This window comes from Phyllobates terribilis, unplaced genomic scaffold, assembly GCF_046119375.1.
Source record: "Phyllobates terribilis strain yellow unplaced genomic scaffold, ASM4611937v1 Scaffold_2__4_contigs__length_985480577, whole genome shotgun sequence".
Lineage (NCBI taxonomy): Eukaryota > Metazoa > Chordata > Amphibia > Anura > Dendrobatidae > Phyllobates > Phyllobates terribilis.
In genome coordinates this window covers 975,580,860-975,598,759 of record NW_027362762.1, presented here as the reverse complement: position 1 = coordinate 975,598,759, position 17,900 = coordinate 975,580,860, and positions in this window count along the sequence as shown.

Below are 17,900 nucleotides of genomic sequence, written 5' to 3'. Positions count from 1 at the left end.
GGCTGCGACCATGTACGGTGCTGGCTGCGACCATGTGCGGTGCTGGTGCGACCATGTGCGGTGCTGGCTGCGACCATGTGCGGAGCTGGTTCCGGCCATGTGCGGTGCTGGTTCCGGCCATGTGCGCTGCTGGCTGCGACCATGTACGGTGCTGGCTGCGACCATGTGCGGTGCTGGTGCGACCATGTGCGGAGCTGGTTCCGGCCATGTGCGCTGCTGGTTCCGGCCATGTGCGCTGCTGGCTGCGGCCATGTGTGGTGCTGGCTGGGACCATGTACGGTGCTGGCTGAGGCCATGTGCGGTGCTGGCTGCGGCCATGTGCGGTGCTGGCTGGGACCATGTGCGGTGCTGGCTGGGAACATGTGCGGTGCTGGCTGCGACTATGTGCGGTGCTGGCTGCGACCATGTGCGGCGCTGGCTGCGACCATGTGCGGTGCTGGCTGAGGCCATGTGCGGTGCTGGCTGCGGCCATGTGCGGTGCTGGCTGAGGCCATGTGCGGTGCTGGCTGCGGCCATGTGCGGTGCTGCCTGAGGCCATGAGCGGTGCTGGCTGCGACCATGTGCGGTGCTGCCTGAGGCCATGAGCGGTGCTGGCTGGGACCATGTGCGGTGCTGGCTGCGACTATGTGCGGTGCTGGCTGCGACCATGTGCGGTGCTGGCTGCGACCATGTGCGGTGCTGGCTGCGACCATGTGCGGTGCTGGCTGCGACCATGTGCGGTGCTGGCTGCTACCATGTGCGGTGCTGGCTGCGACCATGTGCGGTGCTGGCTGCTACCATGTGCGGTGCTGCCTACGACCATGTGCGGTGCTGGCTGAGGCCATGTGCGGTGCTGGCTGCGACCATGTGTGGTGCTAGCTGCGACCATGTGTGGTGCTGGCTGCGACCATGTGCGGTGCTGGCTGAGGCCATGTGCGGTGCTGCCTACGACCATGTGCGGTGCTGGCTGCGACCATGTGCGGTGCTGGCTGCGACCATGTGCGGTGCTGGCTGCTACCATGTGCGGTGCTGGCTGCGACCATGTGCGGTGCTGGCTGAGGCCATGTGCGGTGCTGCCTACGACCATGTGCGGTTCTGGCTGAGACCATGTGCGGTTCTGGCTGCGACCATGTGTGGTGCTGGCTGCGACCATGTGCGGTGCTGGCTGCTACCATGTGCGGTGCTGGCTGTGACCATGTGTGGTGCTGGCTGCGACCATGTGCGGTTCTGGCTGCGACCATGTGCGGTGCTGGCTGAGGCCATGTGCGGTGCTGGCTGCGACCATGTGCGGTGCTGGCTGCGACCGTGTGCGGTGCTGGCTGAGGCCATGTGCGGTGCTGCCTGCGTCCATGTGCGGTGCTGGCTGCGACCATGTGCGGTGCTGGCTGAGACCATGTGCGGTGCTGGCTGCGACCATGTGCGGTGCTGGCTGCGACCACGTGCGGTGCTGTCTGCGACCATGTGCGGTGCTGGTTCCGGCCATGTGCGGTGCTGCCTGCGGCCATGTGCGGTGCTGGCTGCGACCATGTGCGGTGCTGGCTGAGACCATGTGCGGTGCTGGCTGCGGCCATGTGCGGTGCTGGCTGAGGCCATGTGCGGTGCTGGCTGCGGCCATGTGCGGTGCTGACTGCGACCATGTGCGGTGCTGGCTGCGGCCATGTGCGGTGCTGGCTGAGACCATGTGCGGTGCTGGCTGAGGCCATGTGCGGTGCTGGCTGCGACCATGTGCGGTGCTGGCTGCGACCATGTGCGGTGCTGGCTGCGACCATGTGCGGTGCTGGCTGAGACCATGTGCGGTGCTGGCTGTGACCATGTGCGGTGCTGGCTGCGACCATGTGCGGTGCTGGCTGCGACCATGTGCGGTGCTGGCTGCGGCCATGTGCGGTGCTGGCTGCGACCATGTGCGGTGCTGGCTGCGACCATGTGCGGTGCTGGCTGAGGCCATGTGCGGTGCTGTCTGCGACCATGTGCGGTGCTGGCTGCGACAATGTGCGGTGCTGGCTGCGACCATGTGCGGTGCTGGCTGAGGCCATGTGCGGTGCTGGCTGCGACCATGTGCGGTGCTGGCTGAGACCATGTGCGGTGCTGGCTGCGGCCATGTGCGGTGCTGGCTGAGGCCATGTGCGGTGCTGTCTGCGACCATGTGCGGTGCTGTCTGCGACCATGTGCGGTGCTGGCTGCGACCATGTGCGGTGCTGGCTGCGGCCATGTACGGTGCTGGCTGCGACCATGTGCGGTGCTGGCTGCGGCCATGTGCGGTGCTGACTGCGACCATGTGCGGTGCTGGCTGCGGCCATGTGCGGTGCTGGCTGAGACCATGTGCGGTGATGGCTGAGGCCATGTGCGGTGCTGGCTGCGACCATGTGCGGTGCTGGCTGCGACCATGTGCGGTGCTGGCTGAGGCCATGTGCGGTGCTGTCTGCGACCATGTGCGGTGCTGGCTGCGTCCATGTGCGGTGCTGGCTGCGACCATGTGCGGTGCTGGCTGCGACCATGTGCGGTGCTGGCTGAGGCCATGTGCGGTGCTGGCTGCGACCATGTGCGGTGCTGGCTGAGGCCATGTGCGGTGCTGGCTGCGGCCATGTGCGGTGCTGGCTGAGGCCATGTGCGGTGCTGGCTGAGGCCATGTGCGGTGCTGGCTGCGGCCATGTGCGGTGCTGGCTGAGGCCATGTGCGGTGCTGGCTGCGGCCATGTGCGGTGCTGGCTGAGGCCATGTGCGGTGCTGGCTGAGGCCATGTGCGGTGCTGGCTGAGGCCATGTGCGGTGCTGGCTGCGACCATACAACTATTAGTGAATGTATTAAGATTAAGCCGTACATACAGTCTGACTGCAGCCGACGTCCTAGACATAAAACTGAAACAGATCCCAATAATTCGTCTAACATACCGAACCCCATTGGATTCAATGGGAGGCAAAACCAAACGCAAACACAACACCTTCAAACAGGCCCAAAAGCTGCCAAAACAGCTCAAATTAGGGGCCGACACCAAGAAAGTGGCATCAAATGACCCAGAGTACAATTGTTATAATGGCAGAGCAGCAGTCAGCCATGGGCCATGCATGAGGTATCAGGGTCTGGGCCATGCATGAGGTATCAGGGTCTGGGCCATGCATGAGGTATCAGGGTGTGGGCCATGCATGAGGTATTGGGGTCTGGGCCATGCATGAGGTATCAGGGTCTGGGCCATGTATGAGGTATCAGGGTCTGGGTCATGTATGAGGTATCAGGGTCTGGGCCATGCATGAGGTATCAGGGTGTGGGCCATGCATGAGGTATTGGGGTCTGGGCCATGCATGAGGTATCAGGGTCTGGGCCATGTATGAGGTATCAGGGTCTGGGTCATGTATGAGGTATCAGGGTCTGGGCCATGCATGAGGTATTGGGGTCTGGGCCATGCATGAGGTATCAGGATCTGGGCCATGCATGAGGTATCAGGGTCTGGGCCATGCATGAGGTATCAGGGTCTGGGCCATGCATGAGGTATCAGGGTCTGAGTCATGCATGAGGTATCATCAGGGTCTGGGTCATGCATGAGGTATCAGGGTCTGGGCCATGCATGAGGTATCAGGGTCTGAGTCATGCATGAGGTATCAGGGTCTGGGCCATGCATGAGGTATCAGGGTCTGGGCCAGCATGAGGTATCAGGGTCTGGGTCATGTATGAGGTATCAGGGTCTGGGCCATGTATGAGGTATCAGGGTCTGGGCCAGCATGAGGTATCAGGGTCTGGGTCATGTATGAGGTATCAGGGTCTGGGCCATGTATGAGGTATCAGGGTCTGGGCCAGCATGAGGTATCTGGGTCTGGGCCATGTATGAGGTATCAGGGTCTGGGCCATGCATGAGGTATCAGGGTCTGGGCCATGCATGAAGTATCAGGGTCTGGGCCATGTATGAGGTATCAGGGTCTGGGCCATGCATGAGGTATCAGGGTCTGGGCCATGCATGAGCTATCAGGGTCTGGGCCATGTATGAGGTATCAGGGTCTGGGCCATGCATGAGGTATCAGGGTCTGGGTCTTGTATGAGGTATCAGGGTCTGGGCCATGTATCAGGTATCAGGGTCTGGGCCATGCATGAGGTATCGGGGTCTGAGTAATTATTGAGGTATTGGGGTCTGGGCTATGTATGAGGTATGAGGGTCTGGGCCATGTATGAGGTATCAGAGTCTGGGTCATGTATGAGGTATCAGGGTCTGGGTCATGTATGGGGTATCAGGGTCTGGGTCATGTATGAGGTATCAGGGTCTGGGTCATGTATGAGGTATCAGGGTCTGGGTCATGTATGAGGTATCAGGGTCTGGGTCATGTATGGGGTATCAGGGTCTGGGTCATGTATGAGGTATCAGGGTCTGGGTCATGTATGAGGTATCAGGGTCTGGGTCATGTATGGGGTATCAGGGTCTGGGTCATGTATGAGGTATCAGGGTCTGGGTCATGTATGAGGTATCAGGGTCTGGGTCATGTATGGGGTATCAGGGTCTGGGTCATGTATGAGGTATCAGGGTCTGGGTCATGTATGAGGTATCAGGGTCTGGGTCATGTATGAGGTATCAGGGTCTGGGTCATGTATGAAGTATCAGAGTCTGGGCCATGTATGAGGTATCAGGGTCTGGGTCATGTATGAGGTATCAGGGTCTGGGTCATGTATGAGGTATCAGGGTCTGGGTCATGTATGAGGTATCAGGGTCTGGGTCATGTATGAGGTATCAGGGTCTGGGTCATGTATGGGGTTTCAGGGTCTGGGTCATGTATGAGGTATCAGGGTCTGGGTCATGTATGAGGTATCAGAGTCTGGGTCATGTATGGGGTATCAGGGTCTGGGTCATGTATGAGGTATCAGAGTCTGGGTCATGTATGGGGTATCAGGGTCTGGGTCATGTATGAGGTATCAGGGTCTGGGTCATGTATGAGGTATCAGGGTCTGGGTCATGTATGAGGTATCAGGGTCTGGGTCATGTATGGGGTTTCAGGGTCTGGGTCATGTATGAGGTATCAGGGTCTGGGTCATGTATGAGGTATCAGAGTCTGGGTCATGTATGGGGTATCAGGGTCTGGGTCATGTATGAGGTATCAGAGTCTGGGTCATGTATGGGGTATCAGGGTCTGGGTCATGTATGAGGTATCAGAGTCTGGGTCATGTATGGGGTATCAGGGTCTGGGCCATGCATGAGGTATCAGGGTCTGGGCCATGCATGAGGTATCAGGGTCTGGGCCATGCATGAGGTATCAGGGTCTGGGCCATGTATGAGGTATCAGGGTCTGGGTCATGTATGAGGTATCAGGGTCTGGGCCATGTATGAGGTATCAGGGTCTGGGCCATGCATGAGGTATCAGGGTCTGGGTCATGCATGAGGTATCAGGGTCTGGGTCGTGCATGAGGTATCAGGGTCTGGGTCGTGCATGAGGTATCAGGGTCTGGGCCATGCATGAGGTATCACGGTCTGGGCTATGCATGAGGTATCAGGGTCTGGGCCGTGCACAAGGTATCAGGGTCTGGGCCATGCATGAGGTATCAGGGTCTGGGCCATGTATGAGGTATCAGGGTCTGGGTCATGTATGAGGTATCAGGGTCTGGGCAGTGCTGGGTGCGACCATGTGCGGTGCTGGCTGCGACCATGTGCGGTGCTGGCTGCGTCCATGTGCGGTGCTGGCTGAGACCATGTGCGGTGCTGGCTGCGACCATGTGCGGTGCTGGCTGAGGCCATGTGCGGTGCTGGCTGCGACCATGTGCGGTGCTGGCTGCGACCATGTGCGGTGCTGGCTGAGGCCATGTGCGGTGCTGGCTGCGTCCATGTGCGGTGCTGGCTGAGACCATGTGCGGTGCTGGCTGCGACCATGTGCGGTGCTGGCTGAGGCCATGTGCGGTGCTGGCTGCGGCCATGTGCGGTGCTGGCTGAGGCCATGTGCGGTGCTGGCTGAGGCCATGTGCGGTGCTGGCTGCGTCCATGTGCGGTGCTGGCTGAGACCATGTGCGGTGCTGGCTGCGACCATGTGCGGTGCTGGCTGAGGCCATGTGCGGTGCTGGCTGAGGCCATGTGCGGTGCTGGCTGCGTCCATGTGCGGTGCTGGCTGAGACCATGTGCGGTGCTGGCTGCGGCCATGTGCGGTGCTGGCTGAGGCCATGTGCGGTGCTGTCTGCGACCATGTGCGGTGCTGGCTGAGGCCATGTGCGGTGCTGTCTGCGACCATGTGCGGTGCTGGCTGCGTCCATGTGCGGTGCTGGCTGAGGCCATGTGCGGTGCTGTCTGCGACCATGTGCGGTGCTGGCTGCGACCATGTGCGGTGCTGGCTGAGGCCATGTGCGGTGCTGGCTGCGACCATGTGCGGTGCTGGCTGAGGCCATGTGCGGTGCTGTCTGCGACCATGTGCGGTGCTGGCTGAGGCCATGTGCGGTGCTGTCTGCGACCATGTGCGGTGCTGGCTGAGGCCATGTGCGGTGCTGGCTGCGACCATGTGCGGTGCTGGCTGAGGCCATGTGCGGTGCTGTCTGCGACCATGTGCGGTGCTGGCTGAGGCCATGTGCGGTGCTGTCTGCGACCATGTGCGGTTCTGGCTGCGTCCATGTGCGGTGCTGGCTGAGGCCATGTGCGGTGCTGTCTGCGACCATGTGCGGTGCTGGCTGCGACCATGTGCGGTGCTGGCTGAGGCCATGTGCGGTGCTGTCTGCGACCATGTGCGGTGCTGGCTGAGACCATGTGCGGTGCTGGCTGCGACCATGTGCGGTGCTGGCTGCGACCATGTGCGGTGCTGGCTGAGGCCATGTGCGGTGCTGTCTGCGACCATGTGCGGTGCTGTCTGCGACCATGTGCGGTGCTGGCTGCGACCATGTGCGGTGCTGGCTGAGGCCATGTGCGGTGCTGTCTGCGACCATGTGCGGTGCTGGCTGCGACCATGTGCGGTGCTGGCTGAGGCCATGTGCGGTGCTGTCTGCGACCATGTGCGGTGCTGGCTGAGACCATGTGCGGTGCTGGCTGAGGCCATGTGCGGTGCTGTCTGCGACCATGTGCGGTGCTGTCTGCGACCATGTGCGGTGCTGACTGCGACCATGTGCGGTGCTGGCTGAGGCCATGTGCGGTGCTGGCTGAGGCCATGTGCGGTGCTGGCTGCGACCATGTGCGGTGCTGGCTGAGACCATGTGCGGTGCTGGCTGAGGCCATGTGCGGTGCTGGCTGAGGCCATGTGCGGTGCTGGCTGCGTCCATGTGCGGTGCTGGCTGCGTCCATGTGCGGTGCTGGCTGCGTCCATGTGCGGTGCTGGCTGAGACCATGTGCGGTGCTGGCTGAGGCCATGTGCGGTGCTGTCTGCGACCATGTGCGGTGCTGGCTGAGACCATGTGCGGTGCTGGCTGAGACCATGTGCGGTGCTGGCTGCGTCCATGTGCGGTGCTGGCTGCGTCCATGTGCGGTGCTGGCTGCGTCCATGTGCGGTGCTGTCTGCGACCATGTGCGGTGCTGGCTGCGTCCATGTGCGGTGCTGGCTGCGTCCATGTGCGGTGCTGGCTGAGGCCATGTGCGGTGCTGGCTGCGTCCATGTGCGGTGCTGGCTGAGGCCATGTGCGGTGCTGGCTGCGTCCATGTGCGGTGCTGGCTGAGGCCATGTGCGGTGCTGGCTGAGGCCATGTGCGGTGCTGGCTGAGGCCATGTGCGGTGCTGGCTGAGGCCATGTGCGGTGCTGGCTGCGTCCATGTGCGGTGCTGGCTGAGGCCATGTGCGGTGCTGGCTGAGGCCATGTGCGGTGCTGGCTGAGGCCATGTGCGGTGCTGGCTGAGGCCATGTGCGGTGCTGGCTGCGTCCATGTGCGGTGCTGGCTGAGGCCATGTGCGGTGCTGGCTGAGGCCATGTGCGGTGCTGGCTGCGGCCATGTGCGGTGCTGGCTGCGACCATGTGCGGTGCTGGCTGAGGCCATGTGCGGTGCTGGCTGCGACCATGTGCGGTGCTGGCTGCGACCATGTGCGGTGCTGGCTGCGACCATGTGCGGTGCTGGCTGAGGCCATGTGCGGTGCTGGCTGCGACCATGTGCGGTGCTGGCTGAGGCCATGTGCGGTGCTGGCTGCGGCCATGTGCGGTGCTGGCTGAGGCCATGTGCGGTGCTGGCTGAGGCCATGTGCGGTGCTGGCTGCGGCCATGTGCGGTGCTGGCTGAGGCCATGTGCGGTGCTGGCTGAGGCCATGTGCGGTGCTGGCTGCGACCATACAACTATTAGTGAATGTATTAAGATTAAGCCGTACATACAGTCTGACTGCAGCCGACGTCCTAGACATAAAACTGAAACAGATCCCAATAATTCGTCTAACATACCGAACCCCATTGGATTCAATGGGAGGCAAAACCAAACGCAAACACAACACCTTCAAACAGGCCCAAAAGCTGCCAAAACAGCTCAAATTAGGGGCCGACACCAAGAAAGTGGCATCAAATGACCCAGAGTACAATTGTTATAATGGCAGAGCAGCAGTCAGCCATGGGCCATGCATGAGGTATCAGGGTCTGGGCCATGCATGAGGTATCAGGGTCTGGGCCATGCATGAGGTATCAGGGTCTGGGTCATGTATGAGGTATCAGGGTCTGGGTAATGTATGAGGTATCAGGGTCTGGGCCATGCATGAGGTATCAGGGTCTGGGTCATGCATGAGGTATCAGGGTCTGGGCCATGCATGAGGTATCAGGGTCTGGGCCATGCATGAAGTATCAGGGTCTGGGCCATGTATGAGGTATCAGGGTCTGGGCCATGCATGAAGTATCAGGGTCTGGGCCATGTATGAGGTATCAGGGTCTGGGCCATGCATGAGGTATCAGGGTCTGGGCCATGCATGAAGTATCAGGGTCTGGGCCATGTATGAGGTATCAGGGTCTGGGCCATGCATGAGGTATCAGGGTCTGGGTCATGCATGAGGTATCAGGGTCTGGGCTATGTACGAGGTATCAGGGTCTGGGCCATGCATGAGGTATCAGGGTCTGGGCCATGCATGAGGTATCAGGGTCTGGGCCATGCATGAGGTATCAGGGTCTGGGCCATGTATGAGGTATCAGGGTCTGGGCCATGCATGAGGTATCAGGGTCTGGGTCATGCATGAGGTATCAGGGTCTGGGCCATGCATGAGGTATCAGGGTCTGGGCCATGCATGAAGTATCAGGGTCTGGGCCATGTATGAGGTATCAGGGTCTGGGCCATGCATGAAGTATCAGGGTCTGGGCCATGTATGAGGTATCAGGGTCTGGGCCATGCATGAGGTATCAGGGTCTGGGCCATGCATGAAGTATCAGGGTCTGGGCCATGTATGAGGTATCAGGGTCTGGGCCATGCATGAGGTATCAGGGTCTGGGTCATGCATGAGGTATCAGGGTCTGGGCTATGTATGAGGTATCAGGGTCTGGGCCATGCATGAGGTATCAGGGTCTGGGCCATGCATGAGGTATCAGGGTCTGGGCCATGCATCAGGTATCAGGGTCTGGGCCATGCATAAGGTATTGGGGTCTGGGCCATGTATGAGGTATCAGGGTCTGGGCCATGCATGAGGTATCAGGGTCTGGGCCATGCATGAGGTATCAGGGTCTGGGCCATGTATGAGGTATTGGGGTCTGGGCCATGTATGAGGTATCAGGGTCTGAGTCATGTATGAGGTATCAGAGTTTGGGCCATGCATGAGGTATCAGGGTCTGGGCCATGTATGGGGTATCAGGGTCTGGGCCATGCATGAGGTATCAGGGTCTGGGTCATGTATGAGGTATCAGGGTCTGGGCCATGCATGAGGTATCAGGGTCTGGGCCATGCATGAGGTATCAGGGTCTGGGCCATGTATGAGGTATCAGAGTCTGGGCCATGCATGAGGTATCGGGGTCTGGGTCATGTATTAGGTATCAGAGTCTGGGCCATGCATGAGGTATCGGGGTCTGAGTCATTCTTGAGGTATCAGGGTCTGGGCTATGTATGAGGTATGAGGGTCTGGGCCATCTATGAGGTATCAGGGTCTGGGTCATGTATGAGGTATAAGAGTCTGGGTCATGTATGGGGTATCAGGGTCTGGGCCAGCATGAGGTATCAGGGTCTGGGTCATGTATGAGGTATCAGTGTCTGGGCCATGCATGAGGTATCAGGGTCTGGGCCATGTATGAGGTATCAGGGTCTGGGTCATGTATGAGGTATCAGGGTCTGGGCCATGTATGAGGTATCAGGGTCTGGGTCATGTATGAGGTATCAGGGTCTGGGCCATGTATGAGGTATCAGGGTCTGGGCCATGCATGAGGTATCAGGGTCTGGGCCAGCATGAGGTATCAGGGTCTGGGTCATGTATCAGGTATCAGTGTCTGGGCCATGCATGAGGTATCAGGGTCTGGGCCATGTATGAGGTATCAGGGTCTGGGTCATGTATGAGGTATCAGGGTTTGGGTCATGTATGAGGTATCAGGGTCTGGGTCATGCATGAGGTATCAGGGTCTGGGCCATGCATGAAGTATCAGAGTCTTGGCCATGTATGAGGTATCAGGGTCTGGGCCATGCATGAGGTATCAGGGTCTGGGCCAGCATGAGGTATCTGGGTCTGGGCCATGTATGAGGTATCAGGGTCTGGGCCATGTATGAGGTATCAGGGTCTGGGTCATGCATGAGGTATCAGGGTCTGGGCTATGTATGAGGTATCAGGGTCTGGGCCATGCATGAGGTATCAGGGTCTGGGCCATGCATGAGGTATCAGGGTCTGGGCCATGCATCAGGTATCAGGGTCTGGGCCATGCATAAGGTATTGGGGTCTGGGCCATGTATGAGGTATCAGGGTCTGGGCCATGTATGAGGTATCAGGGTCTGGGTCATGCATGAGGTATCAGGGTCTGGGCTATGTATGAGGTATCAGGGTCTGGGCCATGCATGAGGTATCAGGGTCTGGGCCATGCATGAGGTATCAGGGTCTGGGCCGTGCACGAGGTTTCAGGGTGTGGGCCATGTATGAGGTATCAGGGTCTGGGCCATGTATGAGGTATCAGGGTCTGGGTCATGCATGAGGTATCAGGGTCTGGGCTATGTATGAGGTATCAGGGTCTGGGCCATGTATGAGGTATCAGGGTTTGGGTCATGTATGAGGTATCAGGGTCTGGGTCATGCATGAGGTATCAGGGTCTGGGCCATGCATGAAGTATCAGAGTCTTGGCCATGTATGAGGTATCAGGGTCTGGGCCATGCATGAGGTATCAGGGTCTGGGCCAGCATGAGGTATCTGGGTCTGGGCCATGTATGAGGTATCAGGGTCTGGGCCATGTATGAGGTATCAGGGTCTGGGTCATGCATGAGGTATCAGGGTCTGGGCTATGTATGAGGTATCAGGGTCTGGGCCATGCATGAGGTATCAGGGTCTGGGCCATGCATGAGGTATCAGGGTCTGGGCCATGCATCAGGTATCAGGGTCTGGGCCATGCATAAGGTATTGGGGTCTGGGCCATGTATGAGGTATCAGGGTCTGGGCCATGTATGAGGTATCAGGGTCTGGGTCATGCATGAGGTATCAGGGTCTGGGCTATGTATGAGGTATCAGGGTCTGGGCCATGCATGAGGTATCAGGGTCTGGGCCATGCATGAGGTATCAGGGTCTGGGCCGTGCACGAGGTTTCAGGGTGTGGGCCATGCATGAGGTATCAGGGTCTGGGCCATGTATGAAGTATCAGGGTCTGGGTCATGTATGAGGTATCAGGGTCTGGGTCATGTATGAGGTATCAGGGTCTGGGCCATGTATGAGGTATCGGGGTCTGGGCCATGCAGGAGGTATCAGGGTCTGGGCCATGCATGAGGTATCAGGGTCTGGGCCATGTATGAGGTATGAGGGTCTGGGCCATCTATGAGGTATCAGGGTCTGAGCCAGCATGAGGTATCAGGGTCTAGGCCATGCATGAGGTATCAGGGTCTGGGCCAGCATGAGGTATCAGGGTCTGGGTCATGCATGAGGTATCAGGGTCTGGGCCATGCATGAGGTATCAGGGTCTGGGCCATGCATGAGGTATCAGGGTCTGGGCTATGCATGAGGTATCAGGGTCTGGGCCAGCATGAGGTATCAGGGTCTGGGTCATGCATGAGGTATCAGGGTCTGGGCCATGTATGAGGTATCAGGGTCTGGGTCATGTATGAGGTATCAGGGTCTGGGACATGTATGAGGTATCAGGGTCTGGGACATGTATGAGGTATCGGGGTCTGGGCCATGCAGGAGGTATCAGGGTCTGGGCCATGCATGAGGTATCAGGGTCTGGGCCATGCATGAGGTATCAGGGTCTGGGCCATGCATGAGGTATCAGGGTCTGGGCCATGTATGAGGTATCAGGGTCTGGGCCATGTATGAGGTATCGGGGTCTGGGCCATGCAGAAGGTATCAGGGTCTGGGCCATGTATGAGGTATCAGGGTCTGGGCTATGCATGAGGTATCAGGGTCTGGGCTATGCATGAGGTATCAGGGTCTGGGCCATGCAGAGGTATCAGGGTCTGGGCCATGCATGAGGTATCAGGGTCTGGGCCATGTATGAGGTATCAGGGTCTGGGTCATGTATGAGGTATCAGGGTCTGGGCCATGCAGGAGGTATCAGGGTCTGGGCCATGTATGAGGTATCAGGGTCTGGGCCATGTATGAGGTATCAGGGTCTGGGCCATGTGTGAGGTATCAGTGTCTGGGCCATGCATGAGGTATCAGGGTCTGGGCCATGCAGGAGGTATCAGGGTCTGGGCCATGTATGACGTATCAGGGTCTGGGTCATGTATGAGGTATCAGGGTCTGGGCCATGCATGAGGTATCAGGGTCTGGGCCATGCATGAGTTATCAGGGTCTGGGTCATGTATGGGGTATCAGGGTCTGGGTCATGTATGAGGTATCAGGGTCTGGGTCATGTATGAGGTATCAGGGTCTGGGTCATGTATGAGGTATCAGGGTCTGGGCCATGTATGAGGTATCAGGGTCTGGGCCATGTATGAGGTATCAGGGTCTGGGTCATATATGAGGTATCGGGGTCTGGGCCATGCATGAGATATCAGGGTCTGGGCCATGTATGAGGTATCAAGGTCTGAGCCATGTATGAGGTATCAGGGTCTGGGCCATGCATGAGGTATCAGGGTCTGGGCCATGTATGAGGTATCAGGGTCTGGGCCATGTATGAGGTATCAGAGTCTGGGCCATGCATGAGGTATCAGGGTCTGGGCCATGTATGAGGTATCAGGGTCTGGGCCATGCATCAGGTATCAGGGTCTGGGCCATGCATGAGGTATCAGGGTCTGGGCCATGTATGAGGTATCAGTGTCTGGGCCATGCATCAGGTATCAGGGTCTGTGCCATGTATGAGGTATCAGGGTCTGGGCCATGCATGAGGTATCAGGGTCTGGGCCATGTATGAGGTATCAGTGTCTGGGCCATGCATGAGGTATCAGGGTCTGGGCCATGCATGAGGTATCAGGGTCTGAGTCATGCATGAGGTATCAGGGTCTGGGCCATGCATGAGGTATCAGGGTCTGGGCCAGCATGAGGTATCAGGGTCTGGGTCATGTATGAGGTATCAGGGTCTGGGCCATGTATGAGGTATCAGGGTCTGGGCCAGCATGAGGTATCAGGGTCTGGGTCATGTATGAGGTATCAGGGTCTGGGCCATGTATGAGGTATCAGGGTCTGGGCCAGCATGAGGTATCTGGGTCTGGGCCATGTATGAGGTATTAGGGTCTGGGCCATGCATGAGGTATCAGGGTCTGGGCCATGCATGAAGTATCAGGGTCTGGGCCATGTATGAGGTATCAGGGTCTGGGCCATGCATGAGGTATCAGGGTCTGGGCCATGCATGAGCTATCAGGGTCTGGGCCATGTATGAGGTATCAGGGTCTGGGCCATGCATGAGGTATCAGGGTCTGGGTCTTGTATGAGGTATCAGGGTCTGGGCCGTGTATCAGGTATCAGGGTCTGGGCCATGCATGAGGTATCGGGGTCTGGGCCATGTATGAGGTATCAGGGTCTGGGCCAGCATGAGGTATCAGGGTCTGGGTCATGTATGAGGTATCAGGGTCTGGGCCATGTATGAGGTATCAGGGTCTGGGCCATGTATGAGGTATCAGGGTCTGGGCCATGTATGAGGTATCAGGGTCTGGGCCATGTATGAGGTATCAGGGTCTGGGCCAGCATGAGGTATCAGGGTCTGGGTCATGTATGAGGTATCAGGGTCTGGGCCATGTATGAGGTATCAGGGTCTGGGCCAGCATGAGGTATCTGGGTCTGGGCCATGTATGAGGTATCAGGGTCTGGGCCATGCATGAGGTATCAGGGTCTGGGCCATGCATGAAGTATCAGGGTCTGGGCCATGTATGAGGTATCAGGGTCTGGGCCATGCATGAGGTATCAGGGTCTGGGCCATGCATGAGCTATCAGGGTCTGGGCCATGTATGAGGTATCAGGGTCTGGGCCATGCATGAGGTATCAGGGTCTGGGTCTTGTATGAGGTATCAGGGTCTGGGCCATGTATCAGGTATCAGGGTCTGGGCCATGCATGAGGTATCGGGGTCTGAGTAATTATTGAGGTATGAGGGTCTGGGCCATGTATGAGGTATCAGAGTCTGGGTCATGTATGAGGTATCAGGGTCTGGGTCATGTATGAGGTATCAGAGTCTGGGTCATGTATGGGGTATCAGGGTCTGGGTCATGTATGAGGTATCAGGGTCTGGGTCATGTATGAGGTATCAGGGTCTGGGTCATGTATGAGGTATCAGGGTCTGGGTCATGTATGAAGTATCAGAGTCTGGGCCATGTATGAGGTATCAGGGTCTGGGTCATGTATGGGGTATCACGGTCTGGGTCATGTATGAGGTATCAGGGTCTGGGTCATGTATGAGGTATCAGGGTCTGGGTCATGTATGAGGTATCAGGGTCTGGGTCATGTATGAGGTATCAGGGTCTGGGTCATGTATGGGGTTTCAGGGTCTGGGTCATGTATGAGGTATCAGGGTCTGGGTCATGTATGAGGTATCAGAGTCTGGGTCATGTATGGGGTATCAGGGTCTGGGTCATGTATGAGGTATCAGAGTCTGGGTCATGTATGGGGTATCAGGGTCTGGGTCATGTATGGGGTATCAGGGTCTGGGTCATGTATGAGGTATCAGAGTCTGGGTCATGTATGGGGTATCAGGGTCTGGGCCATGCATGAGGTATCAGGGTCTGGGCCATGCATGAGGTATCAGGGTCTGGGCCATGCATGAGGTATCAGGGTCTGGGCCATGTATGAGGTATCAGGGTCTGGGTCATGTATGAGGTATCAGGGTCTGGGCCATGTATGAGGTATCAGGGTCTGGGCCATGCATGAGGTATCAGGGTCTGGGTCATGCATGAGGTATCAGGGTCTGGGTCGTGCATGAGGTATCAGGGTCTGGGTCGTGCATGAGGTATCAGGGTCTGGGCCATGCATGAGGTATCACGGTCTGGGCTATGCATGAGGTATCAGGGTCTGGGCCGTGCACAAGGTATCAGGGTCTGGGCCATGCATGAGGTATCAGGGTCTGGGCCATGTATGAGGTATCAGGGTCTGGGCGGTGCTGGCTGTGACCATGTGCAGTGCTGGCTGAGACCATGTGTGGTGCTGGCTGCGACCATGTGCGGTGCTGGCTGCGTCCATGTGCGGTGCTGGATGAGGCCATGTGCGGTGCTGGCTGCGTCCATGTGCGGTGCTGGCTGCGTCCATGTGCGGTGCTGGATGAGGCCATGTGCGGTGCTGGCTGCGTCCATGTGCGGTGCTGGCTGAGGCCATGTGCGGTGCTGGCTGCGACCATGTGCGGTGCTGGCTGCGTCCATGTGCGGTGCTGGCTGAGGCCATGTGCGGTGCTGGCTGCGTCCATGTGCGGTGCTGGCTGCGTCCATGTGCGGTGCTGGCTGCGTCCATGTGCGGTGCTGGCTGAGACCATGTGTGGTGCTGGCTGCGACTATGTGCGGTGCTGGCTGAGGCCATGTGCGGTGCTGGCTGCGTCCATGTGCGGTGCTGGCTGCGTCCATGTGCGGTGCTGGCTGCGTCCATGTGCGGTGCTGGCTGAGGCCATGTGCGGTGCTGTCTGCGACCATGTGCGGTGCTGGCTGAGACCATGTGCGGTGCTGGCTGCGACCATGTGCGGTGCTGGCTGAGGCCATGTGCGGTGCTGTCTGCGACCATGTGCGGTGCTGGCTGCGACCATGTGCGGTGCTGTCTGCGACCATGTGCGGTGCTGGCTGAGACCATGTGCGGTGCTGGCTGCGACCATGTGCGGTGCTGGCTGAGGCCATGTGCGGTGCTGTCTGCGACCATGTGCGGTGCTGGCTGAGACCATGTGCGGTGCTGGCTGCGACCATGTGCGGTGCTGGCTGAGACCATGTGCGGTGCTGGCTGAGGCCATGTGCGGTGCTGGCTGCGACCATGTGCGGTGCTGGCTGAGGCCATGTGCGGTGCTGTCTGCGACCATGTGCGGTGCTGGCTGAGACCATGTGCGGTGCTGGCTGCGACCATGTGCGGTGCTGGCTGAGACCATGTGCGGTGCTGGCTGAGACCATGTGCGGTGCTGGCTGCGACCATGAGCGGTGCTGGCTGCGTCCATGTGTGGTGCTGGCTGAGGCCATGTGCGGTGCTGGCTGCGACCATGTGCGGTGCTGGCTGAGGCCATGTGCGGTGCTGGCTGACCCCATGTGCGGTGCTGGCTGAGGCCATGTGCGGTGCTGGCTGAGGCCATGTGCGGTGCTGGCTGCGACCATGTGCGGTGCTGGCTGAGGCCATGTGCGGTGCTGGCTGCGACCATGTGCGGTGCTGGCTGCGACCATGTGCGGTGCTGGCTGAGGCCATGTGCGGTGCTGGCTGCGGCCATGTGCGGTGCTGGCTGCGGCCATGTGCGGTGCTGGCTGAGGCCATGTGCGGTGCTGGCTGCGACCATACAACTATTAGTGAATGTATTAAGATTAAGCCGTACATACAGTCTGACTGCAGCCGACGTCCTAGACATAAAACTGAAACAGATCCCAATAATTCGTCTAACATACCGAACCCCATTGGATTCAATGGGAGGCAAAACCAAACGCAAACACAACACCTTCAAACAGGCCCAAAAGCTGCCAAAACAGCTCAAATTAGGGGCCGACACCAAGAAAGTGGCATCAAATGACCCAGAGTACAATTGTTATAATGGCAGAGCAGCAGTCAGCCATGGGCCATGCATCAGGTATCAGGGTCTGGGCCATGCATGAGGTATCAGGGTCTGGGCCATGCATGAGGTATCAGGGTCTGGGCCATGCATGAGGTATCAGGGTCTGGGCCATGCATGAAGTATCAGGGTCTGGGCCATGTATGAGGTATCAGGGTCTGGGCCATGCATGAAGTATCAGGGTCTGGGCCATGTATGAGGTATCAGGGTCTGGGCCATGCATGAAGTATCAGGGTCTGGGCCATGTATGAGGTATCAGGGTCTGGGCCATGCATGAAGTATCAGGGTCTGGGTCATGCATGAGGTATCAGGGTCTGGGTCATGCATGAGGTATCAGGGTCTGGGCCATGCATGAGGTATCAGGGTCTGGGCCATGCATGAAGTATCAGGGTCTGGGCCATGTATGAGGTATCAGGGTCTGGGCCATGCATGAAGTATCAGGGTCTGGGCCATGTATGAGGTATCAGGGTCTGGGCCATGCATGAGGTATCAGGGTCTGGGCCATGCATGAAGTATCAGGGTCTGGGCCATGTATGAGGTATCAGGGTCTGGGCCATGCATGAGGTATCAGGGTCTGGGTCATGCATGAGGTATCAGGGTCTGGGCTATGTATGAGGTATCAGGGTCTGGGCCATGCATGAGGTATCAGGGTCTGGGCCATGCATGAGGTATCAGGGTCTGGGCCATGCATCAGGTATCAGGGTCTGGGCCATGCATAAGGTATTGGGGTCTGGGCCATGTATGAGGTATCAGGGTCTGGGCCATGCAT